The sequence below is a fragment of the Elephas maximus genome, chromosome 16 (assembly GCF_024166365.1).
Source record: "Elephas maximus indicus isolate mEleMax1 chromosome 16, mEleMax1 primary haplotype, whole genome shotgun sequence".
In the NCBI taxonomy this organism is placed as follows: Eukaryota; Metazoa; Chordata; class Mammalia; order Proboscidea; family Elephantidae; genus Elephas; species Elephas maximus.
This window is the reverse complement of record NC_064834.1, coordinates 71,358,879-71,370,224: the sequence shown is the minus strand read 5'-3', so window position 1 is coordinate 71,370,224 and position 11,346 is coordinate 71,358,879. Positions and strand designations below refer to the sequence as shown.

The 11,346-nt window shown below is 48.6% G+C and overlaps 1 long non-coding RNA gene and 1 pseudogene across 1 annotated transcript; one reads left to right on the top strand and one right to left on the bottom strand.

Annotated features, from left to right (window-relative positions):
• Positions 1 to 1,077: 1,077 nt before the first annotated feature.
• LOC126059400 (UDP-glucuronosyltransferase 2A2-like) lies at positions 1,078 to 1,684 on the bottom strand (annotated as a pseudogene).
• A 518-nt stretch (positions 1,685 to 2,202) lies between these two features.
• LOC126059337 (uncharacterized) lies at positions 2,203 to 10,509 on the top strand. The gene is made up of 4 exons (XR_007513420.1): positions 2,203 to 2,289; positions 5,060 to 5,284; positions 7,619 to 7,709; positions 10,319 to 10,509. It is a non-coding gene; the product is annotated as an uncharacterized LOC126059337 (long non-coding RNA).
• Positions 10,510 to 11,346: the final 837 nt, after the last annotated feature.

The window sequence follows — 11,346 nt, the reverse complement described above, 5'->3', positions numbered from 1 at the left end:
TTAGTCTATGTACAGGTTTTGCATGAGCACAATTAAGTGTTCTGGAATTCCCATTTTTCAAAATTTAATCCATAATTTGTTATGATCCACACAGCTGAATGCCTTTGCATAGTCGATAAAACACAAGTAAACATCTTTCTGGTTTTCTCTGCTTTCAGCCAGGATCCATCTGACATCAGCAATGATATCCCTCATTCCATGTCCTCTTCTGAATTCAGCTTGAATTTCTGGCAGTTCCATATTGATGCACTACTACGACCACTTTTGAATGATCTTCAGCAAAATTTTACTTGTGAATGATATTAATGATATTGTTTGATAATTTCCACATTCTCTTGAATCATCTTTCTTTGGAATGGGCACAAATATGGATCTCTTCCAGTCAGTTGGCCAGGTAGCTGTTTTTCCAAATTTCTTGGCATAGATGAGTAAGCACCTCCACTCTGTATCCACCTGCTGAAACTCTCAATTGGTATTCCATCAATTTCTGGAGCCTTGTTTTTGCCAATGCCTTCAGTACAGCTTGGACTTTTTCCTCTGTACCATCAATTCTTGAGCATGTGCCACATCCTGAAATGGTTGAACGTCAACCAATTCTTTTTGCTAGAGTTGACTCTGTGTATTCTTTCCATCTTCTTTTGATGCTTCCGGCATCATTCAATATTTCGCCTATGGAATCCTTCACTATTGCAACTCAAGGCATGAATTTGCTCTTCAGTTCTTTCAGTTTGAGAAAAATGCTGAGCATGTTCTTCCATTTTGGTTTTCTCACTCCAGGTCTTTGCACATGTCATTATAATGCATTTGCCTTTTTGATCTGATGAATGGAACTATTCGTTTGAAGAGGAATATTGAGAAAGAATTTATCAAAAAGCACAGAGGATTCTTCCTCATTAGGGTAGAATGGGTTAACTAACACCATAACAATTAACCAACAGTAAAATATCTGGGGGAATCAGAACAGGCGCAGCTCTTGCCAGATGTGGAGGAGAATCTTCCCACAACTTGAACCATAGTGGTTAAATTAAATGGGATGGTCTCACCTTTCATGCCTATTATCTTAGGTCTTAAAGAGATCTATAAGTCCCTCTTTTTCTTCTTTCTTGTCTTAAAAAACTCTTGATAACCAAACAAGCAACATTTTATGACAAGGAAAATAAAGAGTGCCATACAAACCAGTAGAAACCCAGTCACATCTAAAGAGTGGTACTGGGACCAGGTGAGGCTGAGGGCGCTGGGCGAAGGTGCTTGGCTGCTTCATGGTACGTGACAAACTCAATCCAGAAGATGGCTCCGTCCAGTGGCTTTACAGGGTGAGTGGCTGATAACCTCACAGCATTCTCTTCATGTGATGGGTCATTGATGACTGTCTTCAAAGCCTTGAGCAAACCTGTATTTGTCATTGTGTCTATGTTCAGATGCACTGCTGCCCCCCTGGCCTTCATGTGAGCAGTGTTATCAGGCTAATCCACAACAAGGGAATGCCCACCACAGGGATCCCATGGTAGATAGCCTCATATATGCCATGGGTTCCACCATGAGCTATAACAGCTTTGGTGTTTGGATGACCATGAGGTCATTCTACGGGGATTCACTTATAGAACCAAGTATTTCGTCCTAAAGTATCTGGTTTCTTGCCATCAAATCACCAGAGCACTTTTTGTGGAATCTGGGCAGGGGCTAATGCAATCCTGTGGGTGATAATTCAGTTTCTTGATCCTGGTGCTGATTTCATAAGGTGTCCAGTTTGTGATAATTCACCCAGCTTAACATCTAGTTTGGAGTACCTGGGTGGCACAGATAAGTTGGTGGTTCAAATCCACTCAAAGGCACCTCAGAAGAAAGGCCTCGTGATGTACTAATGAAAGATCACAGCCATTTAAAATCCTACAGGGAGTGCAGTTCTATTTTGCATCACATGGGGTCGCTATGAGTCGTTATCGACTCATGGTTAACATTCAATTTAACACCACTTACAGTGCTAACCTCAACACAAAAATAAGTTAAAAATAAGTACAGAAATGCAGCAAATACCGTACAGTGCTTATTCTAGCCAGATGCCTGGCCTGTTAATGGCTCTGAGCCCAGGGCCTGCTCCTCCTTGTGAAGAAGGTGGTGTAACAAGTGCTAAAGAGGCTGAGAGGCCTGCACCTGGTTGTCCTTTCAGCTCCTTGTCATCAGAAGGTTTGGAGGACAGTTGGAAAGGAAATGACTTTCTCTCTGTGTGATGCAAGTCTTTGTCAAGCACTTGAGAAAACATTGAAGGAGACGCCTCATTCCCAGCCTCAGGTAAATGATTAAAATAAGATAAGGTGGAGAGCTAGGGGCACTGAGTGTGGGGGAAGGCCTGCCAGGTGGGTGGGAGGCTGAGAGGATGGGAGGACTGCCAAGGTCAGAGTTGAAAATTCAGTCCTAGGGAGAAGAGGGAGATGAGCAGGGTGGGGGCACCACAGGAGGCACAGCAGAAGGAGGCACGTGGGGGAGCTGGCTCTGGGGCCTATCCTGCTGCACTGGACTCCCAGGGTTGCCATAGATCAAGTGAGCATGGCTTTGGGCTGCTTACTCAACCCAGGTCTGGTCTAGAGAGAGGCTAATGTCCCCACCTGTCCAGGACAAGGTAAGTGGGTGTGAAGGACCCATTTCCCCATCTGGTGCCCCTACGTGCCCATGAATGTGCCCCCTGTCCCCACACACTAAGTTCTAGATTCCCAGGCTCTTGCAGCTAGAAGGCCCCCACACTCAGCTTCAACCGGAAGCCCCCCATTAACGAGGATAGGCCCAGGGCCCAACACATCCACACCCCGCAAGGGTCTGAAGCCATCCAACCCCTGTGGCACCCCCGCCACCTGAGGGCTGAGCCAGGGCATCCGGGGCACCCTTCCGACCCCTGCGGGGCCTCCTCGAGCCGGTTTAGTATTAAGCATTAATGATTAAAACCCAGGTCTCCATTAAGCCCAGAGCAGGCCTTTGTCTCCAGGCTGTGCGGGGCCTCCTCCTTTGAAATGCCACATAAAAATGATAGACGCCCTTCCCTCCCTCCTGGCTGGCGGGCCCTTTTTCCCTTTAAAGTTTGGTCGGCAACACAGGGCGTGACTTGTTTAAACACAGAAGCTTGAGGCTAAAAGGGGCTGCACGACCACGGGCCAGGCCCATGGAGACAAGGCCCAGCAACCATGAGGAGGCGGCTGGAGGGACAGGAGGCAGTGAAGAGTGGACATCAAGCCTGGGCCACCACCACAACCCAAGGACCTGCTGGCCCTGCAGCGAGGAATGTGGCAGCACACGTTGGGCTGGGGAGGTTTCGAGACCCAGTGAGACCTGTGGCTTTGCCAAGAATCAAGCTGATGGCTGGGATGATAGTAACATCAACCCCAGTAGGATTCCTTGACCTGGCCACATGGCAAAGCGTTGTGCTGAGAATTGAAAGAGAAAGGGTACGGTGTGTTCAGGGACCAGCCGCATTGGCATCACCTGGGAGCTTGGTAGAAATTCAGTCTCAGGCAGCTGCCTCAGAATCTGCATATTAGTGAGCTCCCCAGGGAACTGCTGTGTGCATTTGAGAAGCCTGGTCTACCTAACCATAGTTCTAATAGTGCTAAGATACTGCTAGCAGGTCTTGAGTGCTGCCCATGGGCCAGCACTGTGCTAAAAAAAAATTTTTTTTTAAGCACTTTATTAAGCATCCTATTTGATCGTCACAGCATATGAGATGCACGATTTTGTGGAGGAGAAGGTTGGGGTCCTTCTCCAGGGAGGTTTGATGCTTTGCCAGGGGCACACATCTCGGGATCAGAAGCCGAGGCTGGCCCCGGCTCACATACAAGCACCCACACAGAAACCCCTTCTACGTTAGCTCCTGTGTGTTGGAAACTGTCCTTTAAATGCCATCTCCCAGCAGTTCAAGGTGCACCAGGCAGAGGTGGACCAGTAGGAAGCGCCCTTGGCCGCAGAAAGACACACTCCTTATGTCTCTCCAACCCGGACTCCTGAAGATAGTCATGTGGTACGACCCATCCACACTTCAGCTTTTAGGGAGAAACACCAGTGCTGGGTCTGAGCAGTCCCCACTATAAACCACAAAAACCAAACCCATGGCCATCTAGTCGACTCTGACTCATGGCAACCCGATGCACGCAAAGTAAATTGCTCCACAGGGTTTTCTTGGCTGTAATCTTTACAGAAGCAGACAGCCAGGCCTTTCTTCCACAGTGCTGCTGGGTAAGTTTGAAATATCAACCCTTAAGTTAGTAGTTGTGTCACCCAGAAACCATATATCCCCCACCCCCTGCCACCAAGTCCTCAGTGGTGCCGTGAAAGGGTTAAGTTAGGGCTCAGTCAATAAATAAATCTGTGTTTATCTGCTGCAAAGTAAGCTATTTAGGTTTCAGATTTACAACCCTTGGCTTTCATAAAAGTCAGTCATTCCCTATGAAAGAATGTGGGTTAGATTTATAGGATCTGCGTTAGTCTTTAAAGCCCAGAGCTGGTCTATGACTCACCCTCCATGTTTCTGCTCCAGTCCGGGGATATTCACGCGCAAAGAGAAAGATTCAGATCTTTGCCCTGAAAAATCAGACTGTTGCAGGGAACTAATTTTTTTTTTTAATTATAATGGCGTCAATTGTACTACACTTGTAAACTGGCCGTTGAGCCGACCCCCCGGAGCCTGTTTTGCAGGGGTTTTATTCTGCAGTAAAATATGTTCTTGCTGTTTGGCATATAAGACCTCCACTGGTATGAGCGAGTGTTTTTTCCTACCAAATCATTAGAAATAAACAGCCCACCAGTGGAAAGGCAGAAAAAATTATAAGCAAGGAAAATAAATCTTGGAATGTTTGCACTTGGTGACTTTAATAAAACCAGTCACTTAGCCCAGCAGCCCAACTAGCTAAATGGAGCTGGCCTGGTATTTTTTATTCTAATTTGAGTTTGTGTTTTGCCAGTGTGAAATGGGGTCAAGGCAAGACACTATGGAAAAAGGCTTTGATGTCTCCTTGAAAAATATTTTGCACTGTGACTTTACGGTATTTAGTGTCCTTCTCCCCCTTCCCACCCCCAGCCTCCAGCTTGACGGATTGCTTGTCTACCCCGTGGCCATCACACATAATAAAATAAGCCATCATCCACACTCCTCTTTCCAACTCCCTCCCCTCCCCCAAAGAAGTCAGACTCCAAGGCAGAACATCTTACCACATGAAATAAAAATGCTGATCAAGATTACAGAATATGATTCAAGGGGACGGAGGAAACCAGCCCCTTATACTTTCTCCAAAGCAAAGTCAAGGTGAGAGGCTCAAGTGCAAGGGGAGGGGAGGGGAGGGAGGTCATATGGATTGGGCTGCTGGCCAGTCCAAATAAAGCGGGGTTAGGAGGGGAAGGTTTGCCAGCAGGTTGAGAAATAGGGATGGATTGAGAAGGATGGCAGCGAGCAGTGGACCTAGAAAAATAACAAAATGCCCTTACACTTGCAAGAGCTTTAATTCAGTCTCACACTGCTGAAGACCAACCAGTTGCCACTGAGTTCATTCCAACTCGTGGCGACCCCAAGTGTGCAGAGTAGAACTGTACCCCACAGGGTTTTCAAGGCTGTGAGCTTTCAGGAGCAGATTGCCAGGTTTTTCTTTTGAGGCACCTTTGGGTGAGTTGGTAGTCAAGTGCTTAACCATTTGCGACCCCCAGGGACTTCGTACTAAAGAGTACACATGGTTAAGTGAAAGACAGAATGACCTGGACTTGGTCGGGCAGAGGAAATGTTTAGGAGGACCTGCAAGTTGCCAGCCAAGGCTCCAGGGACACAAAGATGAATGGGACTCACCCTTGACTTTGTCTGGGCCTAGTGAGGGAGGAAACGGCTTAGAGGATCCCAGCACAATGAAGCAGCAGTATCCATAGGGCAGTCTGAATCTACCGTGCGGGGTCATCAGGGTTTCAGTGTAGCTGGGAAGACCGTCCTGCTGGGCCCTCTCCTGAGCTCACCCTTCTACTGCTTACAGAGCATTATGGAAGGCAGTCCTTTAGGGTTCTCAAAGATATACAAATGTGGTCCCTGCCCCCGCTGGGTTCAAGGCCACCAATAAGAAGCATACAGACCATTGCTGTGTACCATGTAGAAAGAGAAAGGGGCAGAAAAAGGAGATTATGTGTGAATCTGGAAACCAGGGAAAGCATCAGGGAGGAGGTAGTGTTTTATGGCTCTTGAAGACTCAGTAGGATTTTGACAGGTAGAGGTGAGGAGTAAGGATAATCCAGGGAGAAAGAAAAATGAGCAAAAATGTTCAGGTGTCGGAGGATGCTGGCGTCTTTGGGAAGAGGCCGGAGGAGTCCTTTGTGGCTGGTTCATGGGACATGTGAGAAGACTGGGGGCCAGGGCTGGAAGGGAAGCTGGCCCAGTGTGGATAACCCTGCCCCCACACTAAGGAATCTAGACCTGATCCTGCAAGTACTGGGGGCCCTCCCGACACCTGTGTCTGTGGTCAGGGCCCTTATTTGTGGTCCCAGAGTAAGGTGCAGACAACCCGGTAAGCAAGATAAGCACGGGTTTACTTGTGCTTACATACTAATCCGCAGTGACCAATTTCACATGAGTTTCACACAGTGGTAAAACCCACGTGTAATTGTTCTCTACAGATTAGTAAGTAAACACAAGTAAGCCCAGGCTTACCTTGCTTACTGGGTCATCCGCCCCTGTCAGGGATTGTAAATTTGAAAACAGGCTTTGATTCTGTAGGAATGTGCTAGGGGGTTGGGGAAAAGACAGATGGCAGCCATACCCAGAAGCAGAATCTCTGATATGAAATTGGCCACCACAGATGATCTGGTAAGCAAGGTAAGCACTGTGCTTACCTTGTCGATTGGATAACCCATCCCTGCCCAGAGTACACACTTGCTCCATCACAGAGCTTTCCATTTGATGGTGCAGTGTCATGTTTGTCTCTCATATTGAATTGTGAGCACCTGGGGGTCTCGGTCACATTATAATCCCAGCCCCAAATATCATGCCCAGCACATAATATATATTCAAGAAATGTCAGATGCACAAAGAATGAGATGAGTTGTCAACATTTCCTCCATAATGAATGAACGTTTGTAGCAGGAGCAGAGGGCCCAGAGTGGTGCCTCACAGAATTCAGGCTTTGGGTTCGAGGGTAGACTGGAGCAGGGAAAGCCAGGAAGCAGAGAACCGTTGGCAGACAGCTGGGGGTTGTGGTCTGCTGGGGGTGGGAAATGAAAGGGATGAGAATGCGGAAGACTGGGAGGTTCAGAGCCAAGGTGAGGTGGAATGGCAGTGCCAGCAACTCGGGGTGGGGGAGCAGTGAGGATGCAGAGCAGTTTGGAGATGATGGTGACCAACTGAGCACAATGGATGAATGAATGAACGAACGAATGAGTTCAGTTTGGGATATGCTGCATTTGAAGTGTGCTCTGACTCGCGGTGGGGAATTGGTAGCAAGCAGGAAGAAATTTCACAAAGACACGTCTACACAGTTTCAAAGGAGACAACCAAAAGAGAAAGCCAAGGTCAGATCCCGGGAGAGAGGCTATTTTTAGAAGCTGGAGCACTAGACACTAAATTCAAAATTCACTTCTCCATGATCTCCATCTTCTCTACCTATTTTAGTGGAAATCACTTTGGACTCACAGTGGGGGCAGCCAATTTTCCTGTGACCTTGTTTTGATCTGAGAGCACCATAAATTCGGAGCCTTTCTAGGTGAGTGAAGTGTACCCCTCTCCAGCATGTTGAGAAAGAGCTGGGCTGGCAGACACCCCAATCTTTGTGTCCCACTGAGATAAACGCCCCCGGACAATGAACAGCCGCCCCTCTGTAGGCAGCATGCATTGGCTCATTTGCAGTAGACAAGCATGATGGGCTGTGAGAACGTCTAAAAGCAAGTGTTTTCTGCTCATAAATCGGAGCTGAAATCTGGGGAGGATCCATCTGTAGTGGAGCAGAGGGGTTGGCCCTCATAGCCAAGGTCGAGGAAATAGGAATGCAACCGACTAAGGTCAGCAATGACAATGAGGGGGGATGGGGCAAAGACGGAGTGAAGGGCGGGAGGAGGGAGTTACAAGGTGGGGAGATCGGTCTGAACTTGAGCCTAGGAGGAGAGAGAATTTCTGGAAATGGAAGGAGGATGCTGATAAGGCACTGCCTGGGGGTGTCATGTCAGCCTGCAGCAGGACTTCCAGCTGGCCAACCAGCCAGGGAGGGCCTGGTGTCTTTGAGTCGCAGAGAGAGCAGGGGTAAAGCTGGCCTAGTAAGGGGTTGCACATAACCTAGAAAGCAAGCCAGAGGTGTCTGGTAAGCTGGACTCCTCCTGCGTCTGTCTCCTAACCTCCCACCCAGACCATTAAAGCGAATATCCAAACTCACTGCTATGGAGTCAATTCCCACTCATGGCAACTCCATGTGTTACAGGGTAGAGCTGTGGTCCGTAGGTTTTCTTGGCTGTTGTCTTTTATGGAAGCAGATCACCAGACCTTTCTTCCATGAGGCTGCTGGGTGGGTTCCAACCACCAACCTTTCTGTTAGAAGCCAAGCACAAACCCTTTGCACCACCCAGGAACCTTGCCCAGGCCACATCTACCTTTCGTCTGGGCAGATTGCCAGAGTGTGGCGTGAGATGACTTGTCACCCCCCTCCATTGCCCCAAAGGAGAATACAGAACAGACCATCCTCATTCCCCCAGTGCAGAAGTACCCAATGACCTGAGGCATGTCCCCAGTGTTGCTCCAGAAGCAACTAGAACCTGTGCACCAAAGCCCCTGCTCTGGCCTCCATGCCATGCTCTGGCCAGCAGAGGCTGCTGCAAGGAGCTGACCTTCCTTGCAGAGGACTGCTTCGCATTTCCAGATTCCCAGATGTACTTTCGCAAGAAGGACCCACCCCACATTAAAAGCAGCTGCTCCCACAATGGAAGTCCAGCCTTAGAAGGGATGATACCTTGTGGATTCACCAGGGTCCGCTGCTCCCACAATAGGAGTCCAGCCTTAGAAGGGTTGATACCTGTTGATTCACCAGGGTCCCCTGCTCCCACAATGGGAGTCCAGCCTTAGAGGGGATGGTACCTTGTGGATTCACTAGGGTCTGCAGTCTTATATCCGCAAGTCCAGGTCCAGGCAGGAGGCAGATGAAACACTTAGAGTGATTCTAAATAGGAGCTTTTTACAGATGTGCGGGCAGGGTTAAAGGAAACCAACAAGGAGGGTGTAGTTCTCTGGGGCCAGATCAGCATCAAGGAGGAAAGCAGGCAGTGGGAACTACCATACAACCTAGCAATTCCACTCCTGGCTATATACCCAAGAGATTGAAAGCAGGGACTCCAGCAGACACTTGTGCACCGATGCTCATGGCAGTGTTATTCACAATAGACAAGAGGAAGAAACAACTGCCAATGGAAGAAAGTATAAATAAAACACGGTATATACGTGCAATGGAATATTACTCAGCCTTAAAAAGATATGCATTACTGATACGTACACCTGAACACGTTATGTTCAGTGAAATAAGCCAGATGCAAAAGGCCACATACTATAGGATTCCATTTGTATGAAGTGTCTGAAGTAGGCAAATCTATAGACATGGAAAGCAGGTTAGTCATCACCTGGGGGTGGGGCATGGCTGCGGGATGGGGAATGACTGCTCCAGGGTACAGGGTTTCTTTTTGGGGTGATGAAAAGGTTCTGGAATTAAATCGTAGTAATTTTTTTTTTTTTTTTAACGGTTCCACAACTCTGAATATACTGGAATCCATTGAACAGTACACATTACGTGGGTGCATTGTATGGTATACGTCTGTGAGTTATATCTCAACGAAGCTGTTGAAAAACATCATGCAGCTAGTAAAGGGCAAAGCATGGAACCCAGCACAGTTTTCTGTCTCCAAAGCCAGAGGGCAGAAGGGTCATCTGAGGAGTTCGCAGATGCCCTGGCCCTCTTCCCAGAGTGCCAGGCATAGGGCTCAGGAAATCTGTATGCTAACAAGCTTCCCAGGTGAGTCAGAGGCAGGTGGATGTTTGCATCTCAAAGCCAAAAACAGAGACCTGTGGAGGTAACAGAAATTCCTAGGTGGTGCAAACGGTTAACGGTTAACGTACTGGGCTGCTAACTGAAGTTAGAAGTTCAATTCCATCCAGACAGAACTTGGAAGAAAGATCTGGCAATCCACTTCCAAAAACGAAACCACTGAAAACCTTTCAGAACACAGTTTTATTCTGACACACATGGGGTCACCACAAATCAGAACCGACTAGAAAACAACTGGTTTTTGTAGAAGTGGAGTGATGGTGAACTTTTAGGTGTAATCTTGTGTTTTATAGACATTGGCCATTCAAAACCCTATGGAGGAGGAGGCGGAGCCAAGATGGCGGAATAGACAGATGCTTCCGTGGAGCCCTCTTTACAACAAAGACCTGAAAAAACAAGTGAAATGAGTATATTTGTGACAAACTGGGAGCCCTGAGCATCAAAGGCAAGCTTAGACAATGAACTGAGGGGCAAGGGGAGGAAGAGGCCGTTCAGAAGTGGAGAGGAGTTACCGGACCTGAATCACGGGGAGCCCTCAGGCACCATTCCTGGAGCAGTGGCGGGGGTGGCAGTGGCGGGGGTAGCAGCGGCGGGGGTGGCAGCGGTGGGCTGGTCCTAGCGCTCGGCCGCACTTTCCTCAGGGAGAAGCAGCAGCCACACAGCCCACTCACACCTCCGGAACCTGAGGAGAAGGGCGCTCTCGGCAAAAGCTAAGTACTTGCGTATATTTTACCGCACCCCCACCCCCAAGCCAGCTTCAGCGGCTGAATCCCTGGGCCTGAGATAGACCCTGGTGAGCACCTGAGCCGTCCTACCGGCCTTGGAGAAGGAAAAAATTTGCAACTGGGGGGAAAAGATAATTTGCTAGCTCCATTAACTGGGGGAGCTCAGGACAGAAGCGGCTCCTGTTCAGGCATAAACTATCCGTGGACCTTGAGCACCTTTCCCTTCTGCATGGACCTGTGTGGGCCTATTTCAGGAGAATAGGTCCTTGTTGGCAAACTCCAACCATTTCAGCTGTATGGTGGAGAGGTGGGTGTTTGACATTTGACATTGCTTTCCTGTTAAAAAAAGGTCCTCACCTACCCACATCAGGGACCTAAGGACTGGTAGCTCCACTCAGGTCACCCAGCCACCCGAGACAGGGGCCCAAAGATAACTGGTACCTCCCAGTCCATACAACCAAAAGCTTTGGGTGCCCATGGTCCCTCTGCAGAACCCACCCACCAGCACGCTCTAGGGAACAGAGACAGGTTTTCCTCAGAGACATTGGGGGTCAGTTCTCAGTCCCCTGCCTTGTTCAGAGCGTGACCCCCTGCTG